The sequence below is a fragment of the Oncorhynchus nerka genome, linkage group LG1, assembly GCF_034236695.1.
Source record: "Oncorhynchus nerka isolate Pitt River linkage group LG1, Oner_Uvic_2.0, whole genome shotgun sequence".
Taxonomy (NCBI): Eukaryota; Metazoa; Chordata; class Actinopteri; order Salmoniformes; family Salmonidae; genus Oncorhynchus; species Oncorhynchus nerka.
The window spans coordinates 1,716,937-1,739,293 of NC_088396.1; the positions used below are offsets into that span (position 1 = coordinate 1,716,937).

At 41.4% G+C, this 22,357-nt stretch overlaps 1 protein-coding gene across 1 annotated transcript in view; it reads left to right on the forward strand.

The window, feature by feature from the left end:
* LOC115101006 (striated muscle preferentially expressed protein kinase-like) overlaps positions 1-22,357 on the forward strand; it is a 180,625-nt gene that overhangs the window by 16,141 nt on the left and 142,127 nt on the right.

The following is a 22,357-nucleotide window of genomic DNA, read 5'->3' on the forward strand; positions in this document are numbered from 1 at the left end:
ACCAAAAAGACAGTGAAGGTTCCTGAGTGGCCAAGTTACAGACTTGAAAATGGTTGTCCAGCAGTGATCAACAACCAATTTGACAGAGCTTGAAGAATTATGAAAATGATAATGGGCAAATATTGTACAATTCAGGTGTGCAAAGCTCTTAGAGGCTTACCCAGAATGACTCACAGCTGTAATCGCTGCCAGAGGTGATTCTAACATGTATTGACTCAGCGGTGTGAATAGTTATGTAAATTAGATATTTCTATATTTAATATTCAATAAATTTGCAAACATTTCTAAAAACATGTTTTCACTTTGTCATTATGAGTCATTGTGTGTATTACACAACACAATGTGTAATACATTCTGAAGACAATGTATCATATTGGGATTACTCCGAATATCACACATGGACGTTTACTATGGCTAGATATAGACTCATTCAATATCCTGAGATATGTGACATGCTATTTTCTTTCTTCATGTTGACAAATACTGACTGTATTCATCACATATCTTTGTTTTCTCAGCACATTCAATATATTAAGCTATATTGATTCCAGATATGGCCGGATATCCTGAGATAGGCCTATGTGGACGTTATGACAAATACTGACAGTAGGTCCCACATAGTGTCACGCCCTGACCTTAGAGAGCCGTTTTATTTCTCTATTTGGTTAGGTCAGGGTGTGATGTGGGATGGGCATCCTATGTTTTGTTTTTCTATGATTTTGTATTTCTATGTTTTGGCCGGGTATGGTTCCCAATCAGGGACAGCTGTCTATCGTTGTCTCTGATTGGGAACCATACTTAGGCAGTCCCTTTCCTTCCTTTCTTTATGGGAAGTTAACTTTGTTTGTGGCACATAGCCCTTAAGCTTCATGGTTTTATTGTTCATTGATTTTGTCGGTGTCATTTCTAATAAAGGGAATATGTACGCTACCACGCTGCGCTTTGGTCCTCTTCATTCGACGGCCGTGACAGAACTTCCCACCACCAAAGGACCAAGCAGCGGTGTAAAGAGGACTCCTGGACATGGGAGGAGATCCTGGACGGTAAGGGACCGGCTCTGTGCACTGTGTCTCCGGTACGTTTGCACAGCCCAGTGCGTCCTGTGCCAGCGCCCCGCATTTGCAGGGCAAAGATAAGCTCGAGACTTTCAGGGCGCTTCCACGGCCCAGTGTATCCGGTGCCTCGGCCAAGGACAAAGCCTCTTGTATGTCTCCTAAGCCTGGTGAGTCCTGTGCCTGCGTCCAGAACTAAGCCTGGTGAGTCATGTGCCTGCTCCCAGAGCCAGGCGTCCTGTGTGTCTCTCCACTCCAGCGATGATCTATGGCACGAAGCCTCCAGTGATGATCCATGGCACGAAGCCTCCAGTGATAATCCATGACACGAAGCCTCCAGTGATGATACATGGCAAGAAGCTTCCAGGGATGATCCATGGCAATAAGCCTCCAGTGGTGATCCATGGCATGAAGCCTCCAGTGAGGAGTCATGGCACGAAGCCTCCAACGATGGTCTCCAGTCCAGAGCCTCCAGCGACGGTCTCCAGTCCGGAGCCCCCCGTGACTGCCTCCAGTCCGGAGCCCCCAGTGACGGCCTCCAGTCCGGAGCCCCCAGCGACGACCTCCAGTCCGAAGCCCCCAGCGACGACCTCCAGTCCGAAGCCCCCAGCGACGACCTCCAGTCCGAAGCCCCCAGCGACGGCCTCCCGTCTGGAGCACCCAGGAGGGTGCCCAGTCCGGGGCCCGCAGCGAGGGTGCCCAGTCCGGGGCCCGCAGCGAGGGTCCCCGGTCTGGGGCCCGCAGGGATGGTCCCCACACCAGAGGCGCCACCAAAGTGGGGTGAGACAGAGGTGGAGCGGGGCCTACGTCCCGCACCAGAGCCGCTACCGCAGATAGATGCCCACCCGGACCCTCCCCTATAGGTTCAGGTTTTACGGACAGAGCCTGGGGGGGTACTGTTATGCCCTGACCTTAGAGAGCCGTTTTATTTCAGCCCCAAAACATCACTGCTCTAGAGGAGATCTGCATGGAGGAATGGGCCAAAATACCAGCAACAGTGTGTGAAAACCTTGTGAAGACTTACAGAAAATGTTTGACCTCTGTCATTGCCAACAAAGGGTATATAACAAAGTATAGAGAAACTTTTGTTATTGACCAAATACTTATTTTCCACCATAATTTGCAAATAAATTCATAAAAAATCCTACAATGTGATTTTCTGGATTTTTTTTCTCATTTTGTCTGTCATAGTTGAAGTGTACCTATGATGAAAATTACAGGCCCCTCTCATCTTTTTAAGTGGGAGACCTTGCACAATTGGTGGCTGACTAAATACTTTTTTGCCCCACTGTATATATATTTATATATATGGATACATAAATGATCAGGTAATAACTACAGATACAGTGGGCTCCAAAATTACTGGCACCCCTGATTGGCAATGCACAAACAATGCTTAAAAAAATATAAACAATATAATTATAGAGAGAAAATACGTGAGAAATACTGTACTTTATTAGTGTTTTAATGGAACCAACCAAAATCGTACAATTATTTAATACAAAATACACTTCATCAAAATCAAGGATTCATAATTATTGTCACTCCTCATTTAGTACTTAGTGCAACCACCTCTTGCAAGGATAACAGCATGGAGTCTTTTCCTGTAATGTTTGACAGGGTTAAGGAACACATTTTGAGGGATTTTGGACCATTCCTCTATGGGTTTGTGCTTATCAACTGCCCTCTAACTCAGCCCAGAGGTTTTTGATTCAAATCAAATCAAATGTATTTATATAGCCCTTCGTACATCAGCTGATATCTCAAAGTGCTGTACAGAAACCCAGCTTAAAACCCCAAACAGCAAGCAATGCAGGTGTAGAAGCACGGTGGCTAGGAAAAACTCACTAGAAAGGCCAGAAGCTAGCAAGAAACCTAGAGGAACCAGGCTATTTTATTTATTTATTTCACCTTTATTTAACCAGGTAGGCAAGTTGAGAACAAGTTGTCATTTACAATTGTGACCTGGCCAAGATGAAGCAAAGCAGTTCGACACATACAATGACACAGAGTTACACATGGAGTAAAACAAACATACAGTCAATAATACAGTATAAACAAGTCTATATACGCTGTGAGCAAATGAGGTGAGATAAGGGAGGTAAAGGCAAAAAAAGGCCATGGTGGCAAAGTAAATACAATATAGCAAGTAAAACACTGGAATGGTAGATTTGCAGTGGAAGAATGTGCAAAGATGAAATAAAAATAATGGGGTGCAAAGGAGCAAAATAATTTTTTTATTTTATTTTTTTATTTTTTATTTCACCTTTATTTAACCAGGTAGGCTAGTTGAGAACAGGTTCTCATTTGCAACTGCGACCTGGCCAAGATAAAGCATAGCAGAGTGAACAGACAACACAGAGTTACACATGGAGTAAACATTTAACAAGTCAATAACACAGTAGAGAAAAAAAAGGGGAGTCTATATACAATGTGTGCAAAAGGCATGAGGAGGTAGGCGAATAATTACAATATTGCAGATTAACACTGGAGTGATAAATGATCAGATGATAAATAAATTAAATACAGTAAGGAAAGAGGTAGTTGTTTGGGCTAAATTATAGGTGAGCTATGTACAGGTGCAGTAATCTGTGAGCTGCTCTGACAGTTGGTGCTTAAAGCTAGTGAGGGAGATAAGTGTTTCCAGTTTCAGAGATTTTTGTAGTTCGTTCCAGTCATTGGCAGCAGAGAACTGGAAGGAGAGGCGGCCAAAGAAAAAATTGGTTTTGGGGGTGACTAGAGAGATATACCTGCTTGAGCGTGTGCTACAGGTGGGAGATGCTATGGTGACCAGCGAGCTGAGATAAGGGGAGACTTTACCTAGCAGGGTCTTGTAGATGACATGGAGCCAGTGGGTTTGGCGACGAGTATGAAGCGAGGGCCAGCCAACGAGAGCGTACAGGTCGCAATGGTGGGTAGTATATGGGGCTTTGGTGACAAAACGGATTGCACCGTGATAGACTGCATCCAATTTGTTGAGTAGGGTATTAGAGGCTATTTTGTAAATGACATCGCCAAAGTCGAGGATTGGTAGGATGGTCAATTTTACAAGGGTATGTTTGGCAGCATGAGTGAAGGATGCTTTGTTGCGAAATAGGAAGCCAATTCTAGAGATAACTTTGGATTGGAGATGTTTGATATGGTCTGGAAGGAAGGTTTACAGTCTAACCAGACACCTAAGTATTTGTAGTTATGAGGGGTGGCCAGTCCTCTTCTGGCTGTGCCGGGTGGAGATTATAACAGAACATGGCCAAGATGTTCAAATGTTCATTAATGACCAGCATGGTCAAATAATAATAATCACAGTAGTTGTCGAGGGTGCAGCAAGTCAGCACCTCAGGAGTAAATGTCAGTTGGATATTCATAGCCGATTATTAAGAGTAACTCTACCTCTCCTGCTGTCTCTAGAGAGTTGAAAAAGGCAGGCTGGGACAGGTAGCACGTACGGTGAACAGGTCAGGATTCCATAGCCGCAGGCAGAACAGTTGAAACTGGAGCAGCAGCACGGCCAGGTGGACTGGGGACAGCAAGGAGTCATCATGCCAGGTAGTCCTGAGGCATGGTCCTAGGGCTCAGGTCCTCCGAAAGAAAGAGAGAATTAGAGAGAGCATACTTAAATTCACACAGGACACCGGATAAGACAGGAGAAATACTCCAGATATAACAAACTGACCCAAACCCCCCGACACAAACTACCTCAGCATATATACTGGAGGCTGAGACAGGAGGGGTCAGGAGACACTGTGGCCCCATCCAATGATACCCCTGGACAGGGCCAAACAGGAAGGAAATAACCCCACCCACTTTGCCAAAGCACACAGCCCCCACACCACTAGAGGGATATCTTCAACCATCAACTTACCATCCTGAGAAAATGCAGAGTATAGCCCACAAAGATCTCCGCCACGGCACAACCCAAGGGGGGGGTGCCAACCCAGACAGGAAGATCACGTCAGTGACTCAACCCAATCAAGTGACGCACCCCTCCTAGGGACTGCATGAAAGAGCACCAGTAAGCCAGTGACTCAGCCACTGTAATAGGGTTAGAGGCAGAGAATCCCAGTGGAGAGACGGGAACCGGCCAGGCAGAGACAGCAAGAGCGGTTCGTTGCTCCAGAGCCTTTGCGCTCACCTTCACACTCCTGGGCCAGACTACACTCAATCATATGACCCACTGAAGAGATGAGTCTTCAGTAAAAACTTAAAGGTTGAGACCGAGTCTGCGTCTCTCACATGGGTAGGCTGACCATTCCATAAAAATGGAGCTCTATAGGAGAAATCCCTGCCTCCAGCTGTTTTCCTAGAAATTCTAGGGACCATTAGGAGGCCAGTGTCTTGTGACCGTAGCGTACGCGTAGGTATGTACGGCAGGACCAAATCTGAAAGATAGGTAGGAGCAAGCCCAAGTAAAGCTTTGTAGGTTAGCAGTAAAACCTTGAAATCCTTGCCTTAACAGGAAGTCAGTGAAAAGAGGCTAGCACTAGAGTAATATGATCAATTTGGGGGTTCTAGTCAGGATTCTAGCAGCCGTATTTAGCACTAACTGAAGTTTATTTAGTGCTTTATCTGGGTAGCCGGAAAGTAGAGCATTGCAGTAGTCTAACCTAGAAATAACAAAAGCGTGAATGAATTTTTCTGCATCATTTTTGGACAGAAAGTTTCTGATTTTTGCAATGTTACGTAGAGGGAAAAAAAGCTGTCCTTGAAACAGTCTTGATATGTTTGTCAAAAGAGAGATCAGGGTCCAGAGAAATGCCGAGGTCCTTCACAGTTTTATTTGACACGACTGTACAACCATCAAGATTAATTGTCAGATTCAACAGAAGATCTCTTTGTTTCTTGGGACCTAGAACAAGCAATTCTGTTTGGTCCTAGTTTAAAAGTAGAACGTTTGCAGCCATCCACTTCCTTATGTCTGAAACACAGGCTTCTAGCAAGGGCAATTTTGGGGCTTCACCATGTTTCATTGAAATGTACAGCTGTGTGAAAGTTAACATTATGTGTTTGAATGACATCCCCAAGAGGTAAAATATATAGTGAAAACAATAGTGGTCCTAACCGAACCTTGAGGAACACCGAAATTTACAGTTGATTTGTTAGAGGACAAACCATTCACAGAGACAAACTGATATCTTTCCGACAGATTAGATCTAAACCAGGCCAGAACTTGTTCATGTAGACCAATTTGGGTTTCCAATCTCTCCAAAAGAATGTGGTGATCGATGGTATCAAAAGCAGCACTAAGGTCTGGGAGCACGAGAACAGATGCAGAGCCTCGGTCTGATGCCAATAAAAGGTAATTTACCACCTTCACAAGTGCAGTCTCAGTGCTATGATGGGGTCTAAAACCAGACTGAAGCATTTCGCATACATTGTTTGTCTTTAGGAAGGCAGTGAGTTGTAGTGCAACAGCTTTTTCTAAAATGTTTGAGAGGAATGGAAGATTTGATATAGGCCAAAAGTTTCTTTGATATTTTCTGGGTCAATGTTTGGCTTTTTCAAGGGAGGCTTTATTACTGCCACTTTTAGTGAGTTTGATACACATCCGGTGGATAGAGATGTGTTTATTATGTTCAACATAGGAGAGCCAAGCACAGGAAGCAGCTCTTTCAGTAGTTTATTTGGAATAGGGTCCAGAATGCAGCTTGAAGGTTTAGAGGCCATGATTATTTGCATCATTGTGTCAAGAGATATAGTACTAAAAAACTTGAGTGTCTCTCTTGATCCTATGTCCTGGCAGACTCAGGACAACTGAGCTTTGAAGGAATACGCAGATTTAAAGGGGAGTCCGTAATTAGCTTTTTAATGATCATGATCTTTTCCTCAATGAAATTCATGAATTTATTACTGCTGAAGTGAAAGCCATCCTCACTTGGGGAATGCTGCTTTTTAGTTGGCTTTGCGACAGTATCAAAAATACATTTCAGATTGTTCTTATTTTCCTCAATTAAGTTGGAAAAATAGGATGATCGAGCAGCAGTGAGGGCTCTTCGATACTGCACGGTACTGTCTTTCCAAGCTAGTCGGAAGACTTCCAGTTTGGTGTGGCGCCATTTCCGTTCCAATTTTCTGGAAGCTTACTTCAGAGCTCATGTATTTTCTGTATACCAGGGAGCTAGTTTCTTATGACAAATGTTTTTAGTTTTTAGGGGTGCAACTGCATCTAGGGCATTGCGCAAGGTCAAATTGAGTTCCTCCATTAGGTGGTTAACTGATTTTTTGTCCTCTGACGTCCTTGGGTAGGCAGAGGGAGTCTGGAAGGGCATCAAGGAATCTTTGTGTTGTCTGGGAATTTATAGCACGACTTTTGATGCTCCTTGGTTGGGGTCTGAGCAGATTATTTGTTGCAATTGCAAACATAATAAAATGGTGGTCCGATAGTCCAGGATTATGAGGAAAAACATTAAGATCCACAACATTTATTCCATGGGACAAAACTAGATCTAGAGTATGACTGTGACAGTGAGTAGGTCCAGAGACATGTTGGACAAAACCAACTGAGTCGATGATGGCTCCGAAAGCCTTTTGGAGTGGGTCTGTGGACTTTTCCATGTGAATAATAAAGTCACCAAAGATTAGAATATTATCTGCTATGACTACAAGGTCCGATATGAATTCAGGGAACTCAATGAGGAACGCTGTATATGGCCCAGGAGGCCTGTAAACAGTAGCTATAAAAAGTGATTGAGTAGGCTGCATAGATTTTATGAGTAGAAGCTCAAAAGACGAAAACGTCATTTTCTTTTTGTAAATTGAAATTTGCTATCGTAAATGTTAGCAACACCTCCACCTTTGCGGAATGCACGGGGGATATGGTCACTAAGTGTAACCAGGAGGTGAGGCCTCATTTAACACAGTAAATTCATCAGGCTTAAGCCATGTTTCAGTCAGGCCAATCACATCAATATTATGATCAGTGATTAGTTAATTGACTATAACTGCCTTTGAAGTAAGGGATCTAACATTAAGTAGCCCTATTTTGAGATGTGAGGTATCACGACCTCTTTCAATAATGGCAGGAATGGAGGAGGTCTTTATCCTAGTGAGATTGCTAAGGCAAACACTGCCATGTTTAGTTCTGCCCAACCCAGGTTGAGGCACAGACAGCTGAGCTGACTACACTGACTGTGCTAGTGGCAGACTCCACTAAGCTGACAGCCTGGCTAACAGGCTACTGCCTGGCCTGCACCCATTGTGAAGCTAGAGGAGTTAGAGCCCTGTCTATGTTGGTAGATAAGATAAGAGCACCCCTCCAGCTAGGATGGAGTGCGTCACTCCTCAGCAGGCCATGCAATAAAATGCAAAATAATTACTTAAAAATCATACAATGTGATTTTCTGGATTTTTGTTTTAGATTCCGTCTCTCACAGTTTAAGTGTACCTATGATAAAAATTACAGACCTCTACATGCTTTGTAAGTGGGAAACCCTGCAAAATCGTCAGTGTATCAAATACTTGTTCTCCCCACTGTATGTTATATTTGATATTCTTCAAGGTAGCCACCCTTTGCCTCGATGACAATTTTACACACTCTAGGCGTTCTCTCAACCAGCTTCATGAGGAATGCTTTTCCAACAGTTTCCACATATGCTGAGCACTTATTAGCTGCTTTTCCTTCACTCTGCGGTCCAACTCTAATGAACTTAGCCTCTACAGCAGAGGTAACTCTTCTTTTCCTGTGGTTGTTCTCATGAGAGCCAGTTTCATCATAGCACTTGATGGTTTTTGCGACTACACTTGAAGATACTTTAAAAGTTCTTGAAATGTTCCACATTGACTGATCTTCATGTCCTAAAGAAGTGATGGACTGTTGTTTCTCTTTGCTTATTTGAGCTGTTCTTGCCATAATATGGACTTATATCAAATAGGGCTATCTTCTGTATACCACCCCTACCTTGTCACAACACAACTGATTGGCTAAAACACATTAAGAAGGAAAGAAATTCCACAAATGAACTTATAACAAGGCAAACCTGTTAATTGAAATGCATTCCAGGTGATTAGCTCATGAAGCTGGTTGAGAGAATGCCAAGAGTGTGCAAAGCTGTCATCAAGGCAACAGGTGGCTATTTTGAAGAATCTCAAGTATACAATATATTTTCATTTGTTTAACACTTTTTTGGTTACTACATGATTCCATATGTGTTATTTCATAGTTTCAATGTCTTCACTATTATTGTACAATATAGAAATTAGTAAAAATAAAGAAAAACCTTGAATGAGTAGGTGTGTCCAAACTTTTGACTAGTACTGTATATATAAAGATATCCCCTGATATTGACCCTTTTCATCCAGCGGTTATTTAGTAAATTATGTTAGAGAGAATGCAGTAGACGGCATCCGTCAAAACAGTGATTTATGACCTATTTTAATGGGTCACGTGGGTATATGTACATCCTGTCTTTTCGTTCTCACGGTATCGAGTGAGTGCTTATTTAACCAGATAGTGCATCCTATCATTCCGTTCTCATGCTATCGAGTGAGTGTTTATTTAACCAGATAGTGCATCTGTTTATGTTAAAGCTTAAAGCTGTCATGATGATTTATGTGTAGTGACCACGTTGAACTGTGGAATGTGTTTGAATATTTCAAAGAGTATTGCCCCCCTGTTGTAGTGAACTTAGGGCCTGGCTGTTGTATATGAAAGAGTAATGTCTGGGGTATTGGTCACCCGGAGTATAAGTAAGAGCTGTGAACACTATGAGCAACCTCAATAAACCCCCAGAACACTAAATATTAAATTAAAATCAACGCAGAACACTAAAGAAGAAATTAGACATGTCTCCTAGACAAATTGTAGGTGTACTGTGTTCCTCGTGTCAAAAACACAATGACAAATGCAATAAAGACATTCTTTGGGATGCCCCTGATTGTTTTAATGGAGTGCTGGATAGGAGTGACGGCCATATGGGTTACATTTTCCAACCGGGCGATTCAACTGTGAAGATTTTCACAAACAGCGTCCACAGCACACTTTTTCGAACAAAAGCCGGGAGCTTTTCTCCTGTGCTGGGGATGAGAGAATGAATTAAAATACGGCTTGCGCGATGCCAGATCGAACAGGCCCTGAGTGGGACAACCCTGCCTGGGTACGCACTGGAAGAGGAAGTCTGCGGGTGAGATGTTTTGAAAGCCATAAGAATCTCCTCAGTGGCGTATAGTCCCGAATCCAAAGTGACAATTTTAGGTTGGCCCGTATTCAATAGTTCCAATGCAACCAAATCAGTTAGTTCGTATGTATTTTCAAAAGCCTGCATGGAGGTCAACGATTTTGTGCCTGTTTTTAGCTTTAGGTGGGGGGATTATCATGCATTCATTAACATGATGAAACAACTGGAAAGTATTTTCCAACATCATGAACAATTACGCCGATGGGCGCTTCTATCCTTAACCTTTTGCGTGTAGGGGGCAGTATTTTCGTTTTTGGCTAAAAGACGTACCCATTTGAAACTGCCCATTTCTCAGCCCCAGAAACTAGAATATGCATATAATTGACAGATTAGGATAGAAAACACTCTAAAGTTTCCAAAACTGTCAAAATATTGTCTGTGAGTATAACAGAACTGATATTGCAGGCGAAAACCCAAGGAAAATCCAATCAGAAAGTGCCTCTTATTTTGAAACCTCTCTGTTCCTATGCATGCCTATCCTCCATTTAAAGGGATATCAACCAGATTCCTTTATCTATGGCTTCCCTAAGGTGTGAACAGTCTTTAGACATAGTTTCAGGCTTTTATTTTGAAAAATGAGCGAGAAAGATCACATTGCGTAAGTGGATAGGTGGGGGCTCTCAGAGTGTGTTTTGCGCAACAGAGTAAAGCGGCCATTGTTTCTCCCTGTCCTATTGAAAAACCTACACTCCTGGTTTATATATTATCAAATACATATTTTAAAAACAACCTGAGGATTGATTATAAAAAACGTTTGACATGTTTCTGTGGACATTATGGATATTATTTGGAATTTTCGTCTGCGTTGTCATGACCGCTCTTTCCTGGGGATTTCTGAACATAACGCGACAATCAAACGGAGGTATTTCAGATATAGAATGGAACAAAGGGAATATTTGTTGTGTAACTGGGCATCTCGTGAGTGAAAACATCCGAAGATCATCAAAGGTAAACTATTAATTTGATTGCTTTTCTGACTTTCGTGACCAATCTACTTGGCGGCTAGCTGTTTGTAATATTTTGTCTACTGAGAGAGATGTTCTTACAAAAACGCTTGTTATGCTTTCGCCAGGCGGATTAACAACAAGCTAAACTGTGTTTTGCTATATTGCACTTGTGATTTCATGAAAATTTAATATTTTTTGTAATTTAATTTGAATTTGGCGTGCTGCAATCCATCTGATGTTGACGTAAATTATCCCGCTAACGGGATTGGTGCATCAAGAAGATAATGTCCATTATTTATGTCCTAGTAGCTACTTTTGTTACAGCGTTTAGTACACAAATCCAAATGCTCGTGCAGGTCCAGCGGAACTTCAGACGAAAACTTCAAAAAGTTATATTACAGGTCATAGAAACATTTCAACCTAAGTATAGAATCAATCTTTAGGATGTTTTAATAATAAATCTTCAATAATGTTCCATCTGGAGAATTCCATTGTCTGTAGAAAAGCCATGGAACGCAGGCCGCTATCATGTGAAATGCGCATGACCAGGACCTGGCTCTCTACCAAACCACTGACTCAAAGAGCTCTCATCCGGCCCCACATTACAGTAGAAGCCTCATCCAAGTTTCTAAAGACGGTTGACATCTAGTGGAAACCCTAGGAAGTACAACTTCATCACTATCCCACTGTTAATTCAATAGGGCCTGGGTTGAAAATCGACCAACCTAAGATTTCCCACTTCCTGTTTGGATTTCTTCTCAGGTTTTTGCCTGCCATATGAGTTCTGTTATGCTCACAGACATCATTCAAACAGTTTTAGAAACGTCAGTGTTTTCTATACAATACTAATAATAATATGCATATATTAGCAACTGGGACTGAGGAGCAGGCCGTTTATTTGGGCACCTCTGGGCACTTTTCATCCAAGCTACTCAATTATTTCCCCTCAATACTGCCCCTGCAGCCATAAGAAGGTTTTATGAGAGACTACAACCTGTTAGTGTATTGCCACCACCTACTCTATTGGCTGTTTACCAGCCTTCGAGAAGGCCTAGATATATTATGTTTGGAGGAAAAAGGGGGTGGCTTACAAGCCTGAAGAACACAATCCCAACCGTGAAGCATGGGGGTGGCAGCATCATGTTTTGGGGGTGCTTTGCTGCCGGAGGGACTGGTGCACTATGCCAAAATAGATGGCAACATGAGGAATTCAAATTATGTGGATATATTGAATCAACATCTCAAGACATCAGTCAGGAAGTTAAATCTTGGACGCAAATGGGTCTTCCAAATGGACAATGACCCCAAGCATACTTCCAAAGTTGTGGAAAAATGGCTTAAGGGCAACAAAGGTATTGTTGCCCTTAAGGTCAAGGTATTGGAGTGGCCATCATAAAGCTCTGACCTCAGCTCCATAGAAAATGTGTGGGCAGAACTTAAAAAGTGTTTGCGAGCAAGGATGCTTACAAACCTGACTCAGTTACACAATCTCTGTCTGGATGAATGGGCCAAAATTCACACATCTTATTGTGGGAAGCTTGTGGAAGTCTACCCAAACCGTTTGACCCAAATTAAACAATTTAAAGGCAATGCTACCAAATACTAATTGAGTGTATGTAAACTTCTGACTCACTGGGAATGTGATGAAATAAATCATTCTCTCTGCTCTTATTCTGACATTTCACATTCTTAAAATAAAGTGATCTTAACTGACCTAAGACAGGGAATTTTTACTAGGATTAAATTTCAGGAATTGTGAAAAACAGAGTTTAAATGTATTTGGTTAAGGTGTATGGAAACTTCCGACTTCAACTGTAAATAAAGTTTAAATAATAAAATAACACTTCATTTATGAACAGCATATCTACTACATCTACAGATGAACAGCATATCTATTGACTGCATCGTGATACTGATATTCTTATGATAGTGGTCCTCTGTGGTCCATGTATGCACACATGACTCAGATAAAAGCTTCTGGTAAATGACATAGTTTGCTGAGCATCTACAGATGGACTCTCCATTCTAGGTGTTACCCCTTTTCCCGTTTATTGTCCGTTTTTATATAACATATTTTCAATTGTGTTGCATGTTTGTTCACCCTGACACTTGTTTGAGCTCGCCTCCTTGATAGTTTCCTCTCCGTAGTAGGAACACACCTTCAATGTCTTTAGAGCATTTGTGTGCTGTGCACAGTGCTGTTTAAGTGAGTGGTTCTCTGTGAGCTTAGCAGGCTCAATGTATTGATACAAAAAAATAATAATAATACATTTTCACATACACCCGACAGGTGCAGTAAAAATGTGTAGTTTTACAGGGTCATCCATAGTAGAATGGTGCCCCTGGAGCAAATTAGGGTTAAGAGCCTTGCTCAAGAGCATATTGACACCTTGTCGGCTCAGGTCTTCGAATCGTCAACCTTTTGGTTACTGACAAAACTCGCTAACCTCTAGGCTAGGAGAGGAGAGTGAGGGCTTAAGCAAGAAAATGGGGTGAGCTGTGTATGCAGTCATTCATGCAGTCATGCAGTTCTAGTGTCACGGTCTTCCTCTTCTTCATCTGAAGAGGAGAGGCGAGAAGGATCGGAGGACCAAAATGCGGTGTGGTTTGTGTTCATCTTTATATTTAATAAAGAAAACACTGAAACACACTATACAAAAACAATAAACAAAATAATGACCGTGAAGCTAATGAGAACTGTGCTGACACAAGCAATCAACATAGACAATCACCCACAAACAAACAGTGCAACCCAGGCTACCTAAGTATGATTCTCAATCAGAGACAACTAATGACACCTGCCTCTGATTGAGAACCATACTAGGCCGAAAACATACAAATCCCACAATCATAGAAAAACAAACAGACTGCCCACCCCAACTCACGCCCTGACCATACTAAATAATGACAAAACAACGGAAATAAAGGTCAGAACGTGACATCTAGCCTGTTATGTTATCATCTCTCCTAAAATCCCTGACTGACAACATTTTTCTTAAGGGTGTTTGGCTTTTGGTACAACATTTGATGTATTTCAGCCTTGTGTGTGCATGTGTGCAAGTGTGAGTAAAACATTTGTGTTTGTGCATGTCTTTGAGTGTTTACTTAAATGAATGGTAATATCTAATGATATGAAACAAGGAAAATTATCTGTGTTGAAAATAAGTGTAACAGGGAAGAAGAAATGTTTCAATTATTTTATCTGCTCAAATAGCTGATTTACTGTACTAGGTGCAAACCAGGCTGGAGAGCAACAGTAGCTTACATATTCAAAATACTGCCCTCGGCTCGTTTGATGTAATATTCAATAGTTCTTCAAGGATGCAGAGGAGTGAGGAGAGCCCTTACACAACACTGCCTCATTAAGCCAGCCAAGGACTTTTATCTCTAGACAGAGAATTGGGAAGGAAAAATAGAAAGAAAACACAGGGAAAGAAATATCAACCTACGCTTGCTTCTTCTAAGTACTATTTTCAGGAGACGCTGATTCACTCCCACTGCCGCCTCTCTGACTCGCATTCCTCATTCTCCTTGTGGTGGGAGACACAGCGTAGGGAATGCGCTCCTGTCACTGGCTACTGTTGTAAGAGGCAGCTTATTCTTTCTCAAAAGCTGATCATATTTTGTGCTCTTTTGCCTGTCGACATAGCATCTGTGCTTTACAAAGGTGGCATTCCTTTACTGAGCCACGTGGACCTTCATGAGGATCAGTGAGTGAAGGGATGTGAGCTCGCTTACACTCGAACACTCGTCGTATTGATTATGTAATAAATCCAAGTGCCTTGATGTCCGTTTTTGTCTGCACAGCACATTGGAAAATCCAATTGATTCCGTTCATGAAGTTCAATTCTTGATTGTTGGAGTACGATTTCCTAGTCAAGCGTAGTAAGATGTTATGTTTTCTACAAGAATGACCTGGACATTATCGTAAGTGTGATGAGAAATATAAAACTGAGACCCAACCAGAAGAATTGTCAAAGAAAGACCCATGGCGGCCATGAAGAAAACCAGGACAAAGAAATGCCTCCAGGTGAGTTCCAACTTTCTCTCTGTTTGTTTGTTTGTATCTTTACCTGTCCTGAAAGAATAATGATTTCTCTCTAAGCTTTATCAGTTATAGTCCAATAAATGTTTTATATACCCTTACATTAGCATATTCTAATGCAGGTTCCTGTCACATTGCACCATACTTTATAATGTGTGGGACTTGATTTACACACTGATTCATGCTTCTACATGTATTTAATGGCTTGATATACAATGATTTATCTAAATGTGTCTTGAGAACTACGCTGCCAAATCTGTTAGTGGCAAATTAGCATTGCCCCCATACCAATATAGGCAGTAGTTAATGAGATGCCCTGCTTCGATGCCATGGAGATGATGAGAGGTTGTCAGATTGATCCACTTTGCAGGGATTGTTATTCTCACAATCTGACAATGTGCTTATCCACAGAGGACCTCAGTATCCATTAAGATCAGCAGCTGTCTGGAATGAAAAATCATCTTCTATATTTTTCCCCCTAAGCAGTGAAAGATCAAAATTAGGACCCTGCTTATAAAGTATCATACTCAGTACACTCACTGCATGCACTTTGAACTAGCCTTATAAGAATTTCCAAAACATCTTTGTTGATCTCAGAAAAGTTGCATCCTGAAAGACTTGTCTACATGACAACCATTGTCATTTTTACCAGCCTGTCACCTATTGAAACTAGGCACTTACAAAAGACAAGTACCTTATGCCATATGATGTATGCCCCAGGCTATAGGCAGCTACTGTATCACAACATTTGTTTACTTGCCACAATCTCAGGAATTCAATATTTTATTCGATAAGTTCTTTACCTAAATGAATACATGGTAGATAAGAATGAAGAGTGTCAATAATATAACCTGTTGATCAAATCATATTAGTCACATGCGCCGAATACAACAGGTGTAGATCTTACAGTGAAATGCTTACAATGCAGTATTAAAAAAAATAAAAGTATTGAAAAATAAGAGATAAAAGTAACAAGTAATTAAAGAGCAGCAGTAAAATAATAATAGCGAGACTATGTACAGGGGGGTACTGTTACAGAGTCAATGTGCGGGGGCACCGGTTAGTTGAGGTAGTATGTACATGTAGGTAGAGTAATTAAATTGACAATGCATAGATGACAACAGAGAGTAGCAGTGGTGTGAAGAGGGGGAGAAAGGAGGGGTGCAATGCAAATAGTCTGGGTAGTAATTTCACTAGATGTTCTCGAGTCTTATGGCTTTGGGTTAGAAGCTGTTTAGAAGCCTCTTGGACCTAGACTTGGCACTCATATACCGCTTGTCATGCGATAGCAGAGAGAACAGTCTATGACTAGGGTGGCTGGAGTCTTTGACAATTTTTAGGACTTCCTCTGACACCGCCTGGTATAGAGGTCCTGGATGGCAGGAAGCTGGGCCCCAAGCTGGGCCATTCACACTACCCTCTGTAGTGCCTTACAGTAGGAGGCCAAGCAGTTGCCATACCAGCCAGTGATGCGCTCGATGGTGCAGCTGTAGAACCTTTTGAGGATCTGAGGATCCATGCCAAATCTTTTCAGTCTCCCGAGGGGGAATAGGTTTTGTCGTGCCCTCTTCACGACTGTCTTGGAGTGCTTGGACCATGTTAGTTTGTTCGTGATGTGGACACCAAGGAACTTGAAGCTCTCAACCTGCTCCACTGCATACCTGTCGATGAGAATGGGGGTGTGCTCGGGCCTCTTTTTCCAGGAGTCCACAATCATCTCCTTTGTCTCGATCACATTGAGGGAGAGGTTTGATGGCCTGGCCCCACATGGCCAGGTCTCTGACCCCCTCCGTATAGGTTGTCTCATCGTTGTCGGTGATCAGGCCTACCACTGTTGTCATTAAATCAAATCAAATTTTATTGGTCACATTCACATGGTTAACAGATGTTATTGCGAGTGTAGCGAACTGCTTGTGCTTCTACTTCCGACTATGCAGTAATTTATAACACGTAATCTAACAATTCCATAACAACTACCATTTAGACACAAGTGTAAAGGAATGAATAAGAATATGTACATATACATATATGGATGAGCGATGCCCAAATGGCATGGGCAGGATGCAGTAGATGGTGTAGAGTACAGTATATACATATGAGATGAGTAATGTAGGGTATGTAAACATTATATAAAGTGGCATTGTTTAAAGTGACTAGTGAGACATTTATTACATCCAAATTTGAATTATTAAAGTGGCAGATTTGAGTCCGTATGTTGGCAGCAGCCACTCAATGTCAGTGATGGCTGTTTAACAGTCTGATGGCCTTGAGATAGAAGCTGTTTTTCAGTCTCTCGGTCCCAGCTTTGATGCACCTGTACTGACTTGAACAGGCAGTGGCTCGGGTGGTTGAAGAGGGTAGTGGGTAGAGGGTAGTGTCTTCTTCTCCGGTGCCATGTAGTAGATGTTTGCAGCCTCAACTTCATGTTCAGAGAGGGCTGTTTTGTAGCTATGTATGAGGACTAAAAGGACCAGCCAAGTATGTGTTGCTTTATTTGGCAGGTCCCACTGCCATTTTGGAAAATGTAACAGTTTTCAAGTTTTATTAGTTGTATGTATGGGATACACAATGGTATACACAGTCCAACTAAAAGCTTACTTGCAGGTTGCTTCTCGGCAATGCAACAACAATAAGAAATAATACAAGAAAAAAAATACGAACAGAGTAAATGGCTCAGTAGAAAAATGTCACGTTTCACAAACATTTTTCACGTGAACAAATCACGTAAAAAAATGTCACTTGGGCAAAACAGACGTGTGAGTCTGTTTCACATTGGCTTTTTCACATGTGATATTAATACATCAAAGTTAACTTGTTTTGACATCGCATTGTTCTTTTTAGCTGTATAGATTATGTATTTTGAAAGTTTTCAGTGTATCTTGAATGCTTTGAGACAATGTGATAAAAACAGTGTTTGCAAAAATTTCAAAAAGTTAACTTGAGTTAACAACATTCTGCTGAAAAGGCAACGCGTGAAATTCAAAAATATTTTTTTGAAATATGTAACTTTCACACATTAACAAGTCCAATACAGCAAATGAAAGAGAAACATCTTGTTAATCTACCCACTGGGTCCGATTTCAAAAATGTTTTACAGCTAAAGCATAACATAGGATTATGTTAGGTCATAGTCAAGTCGAAAAAACACAGACATTTTCCCAGCCAAAGATAGGAGTCACAAAAAGCAGAAATGTGGATAAAATTCATCACTAACCTTTGATGATCTTCATCAGATGACACTCATAGGACATCATGTTACACAATACATGTATGTTTTGTTCGATAATGTGCATATTTATATCCAAAAATCTCAGTTTACATTGGCGCCTTACATGCAGTAATGTTTTGATTCCAAAACATCTGGTGATTTTGCAGAAATACTCATAATTATCTCTCATTATTATTATCATTGATAAAAGATACAAGTGTTATTCACAGAATTAAAGATATACTTCTTCTTAATGCAACCGCTGTGTCAGATTTTTTTTAAACTTTACGGAAAAAGCATAATCTGAGAACGGCGTTCAGAACCCAAAACAGCCAGAGGAATATCCGCCATTTTGGAAACAACACCATGAATATTCACTTACCTTTGATGATCGTCATCAGAAGGCCCTCCCAGGAATCCCAGTTCGACAATAAATTACTGATTTGTTCCATAAAGTTCCATCATTTATGTCCAAATAGCCTCTTGTTGTTAGCGTGTTCAGCCCAGTAATCCATCTTCATGAGGCGCAAGCACTTCATCCAGACAAAAACTCGAAAAGTTCCGTTACAGTCCTTTAGAAACATGTCAAACGATGTGTGGAATCAATCTTTAGGATGTTTTTAACATAAAACACCAATAATGTTCCAATCGGAGAATTCCTTTGTCTTCAGAAAAGCACTAGAACGAGAGGTAACTCTGTCGGGATGGCGAGTCATGAGACCAAGGCACTCTGCCAGAACACTGACTCAAAGAGGTCTCATGAGCCCCTCCTTTATAGTAGAATCCTCATTCAAGTTTCTAAAGGCGGTTGACATCTAGTGGAAGCCGTAGGAAGTGCAACTTTATCCATATCTCAATGTGTATTCGGTAGGCCAAGCTTTGAAAAACTACATACCTCAGATGTCCCACTTCCTGGTTGGATTTTTCTCAGGTGTTCGCCTGCCATATGAGTTCTGTTATACTCACAGACATCATTCAAACAGTTTTAGAAACGTCAGAGTGTTTTCTATCCAATACTAATAATAGTATGCATATATTAGCATCTGGGACAGAGTAGGAGGCAGTTCTCTCTTTGCACGCTATTCATCCAAAAGTGAAAATGCTGCCCCCTATCCCAAAAAGGTTAACTGATCAACTCTGACAGCGCTAATTTTAACATGTAAAAATGATAAACACAGAGGGCTAGCATCGCTGTTCTTTTACCTGGGCTTCTTCCAACAGAAGACCAACATATGTGACTCATTTCAGAATAAAAAAAAAAATCAAAGGCAGAAATGCCTTCTGGAACATGTCAACTAACATGCCTTAATAACAAACTTGTATGCCATCTGTAAATACAAATAAAATTGTTAAATTACCATCTAGTTGGCCACGGAAAAAGACAGGAACCATAATGGATGGGCTGTACATGCCAAAAGATGAGTTCAGATTGGTCTGCCATGTAGCACGCGTCTGTCTATAACATGTAAATTCCACATGTGATTAGATTTTAGATTAGATCTGCATTTTCAGCTCATATTCATTATTTAAAGTCAACTCCAACACGCTGTGGTAGTCAGCTAAAATAATAACTTGGTCAATGTCCAAATATTTATGGACCTGACTGTACATTGCGAGTCTGAGTTTTCAAACATCAATTCAAGTTTGAGTCTGTATTGTCTTTTTGCATCCCTAATAGATTTGAGGAGCTTGTACCTGCTTGCCTTGTAGGCGTTGCGCACCACCGAGTCACCAATGTTCGTTGTGCTGACATTGAATGCTGTAACAATGGCTCTCCGCATAGTACGGATATATTCATTCATCCAGGGTTTTTGGTTGGGGTATATCTGGATTGTTAGCAAGAGACTTTAGGTGCGCTTCTCGCTACTGGAGGCATGTTCCACAGTGTCCCAGGACAGCAGAGTGGGCATGACTATCACGTTTTAGGAAAGACCCAGATGCAGACAGTGTTGAAGTAACATAAGTTTATGACTAGAACAGGGGCAGGCAAAACAACAGGCCAAGGGCAGGCAGAGGTCAGTAATCTAGATCAGAGCCAAAAGGTACAAAACAGCAGGCAGGCTCAGGGCAGGCAGAATGGTCAAAACCGGAAAACTAAAAAACAGGAACTATAGACAAAGACAGGAGCAAGGGGAATACGCTGGTAGGCTTGATGGACAAAATGAACTGGCAACAGACAAACAGAGAACACAGGTATAAAAAATAGACTGGGGATAATGGTGAAGATGGGCGACACCAGGAGGGGGGTAGAGACAAGCACAAAGACAGGAGAAACAGATCAGGGTGTGACATGACAGCTCCGCTTCATCACAACCCCGCTGGCAGACTTTCTAACAGCTGTATAATACCTGCCAGGCTCTCTAAAAATGTTACCTTTGAATCAGAAATCCAGGGAGAAGACACATTACTCACTCATTCATCTCTCACATGTTGCATCATACAGCTCCAATAATGCATGTGCATGTGCATGCAAAGGAAAGGATATTATCACTGTTATTGTATGATTATAACAAATAAACACTTGCTGTATTATATTTCTGCATTGTAATTCAGTTTTTAACATGTCATTAAATGACTTTTTGTTTCTCCTTTCAGAAAACTGGCCTCTCATAGCCGCCATTTGGATCATCCTCTCATGGTTTGTTTGGAGTTAGGAATAACAGGTTACTAGAACACATTACCGATGTCAAGTCTGACAGCTAGTGGCATGCCAATTTACAACATATTTCTTTTTTGATCTGATATGTTTGCTCATTTCGTTTTCCAATTATTTTGGTAAAATATTGTAATAATAAAAGTGTCAACGGAAATCTTCTCTGTTTTTGTTAAATAACATTCTATGATCACAATCACCATTAACACCACTATTTCATGTGATTTAACTGAATTGGATAAGTTGCACATATGAATAAAATTGAGTACATATTCATATAACTGTAGTATAGTATAATTATGTTGATGTTATCTAATTCAAGCTCATACTCAAGTTAAGTCTAGCCATTTAGATGAACATCAGATGATCATTCTGTTTGAAGCAGTGAGCTCTAAGCATCTAGTCCTCCCATGTTGAGGTGGAGAACATCTCATGAGAGCTGCTGGGTTACTGATGACTCAGTGGAGTCTTATCTATTCCGAGCTCTAGCCATGACTTTGTGTGGTGGAGCTGTATGTTGAGAATGTTTGGCAGTCTGAACAACTCGGTGATGCTGCGAAGATGTTCAGGTGGTGTGAACAATGATGCTGTTGAGTACAGCTTAGCTGAAATGTGTGTTCAGTGAGTAGTTGTGTTCTGTTTGAGTTGTACTAATGGCAGTGAGCCATCACTGATGGCAGTGTCTCACTCTGTCTTACATGAGACAGTTTTAAATTACTGCTCTGTGACGCTTAACTCAAACTTGACAAAATGTCTGTCTTGCTATTTTGTGTTTGGTATGCAAAGACAAGGAGAAGTATCCGACTGGGCACAATATGGTTGAATCAACGTTGTTTCATCCTAATTTGTCAACGTATTGTGACATGGAATTTATGTAGAAAATAAACTATATATAAAAGTATGTGGACACACCTTCAAATTTGTGGATTGGGCTATTTCAGCCACACCCATTGCTGACAGGTGTATAAAATCGAGCACACAGCCATGCGATCTCCACAGGAAATATTGGCAGTGGAATGGACTTACTGAATACCTCAGTGACATTCAGCATGGCACCGTCATAGCATGCCACCTTCGAAACAAGTCAGTTCATCAGATTTCTGACCTGCTAGGGGCTGCCACGGTCAACTGTAAGTGCTGTTATTGTGAAGTGTAAACATCTATGAACAGCAAGGGCTCAGCTGCAAAGTGGTAGGCCACACAAGCTCACAGAACAGGACCGTCGAGTGCTGTCCTCGGTTGCAACACTCACTACCGAGTTCCAACATGCCTCTGGAAGCAA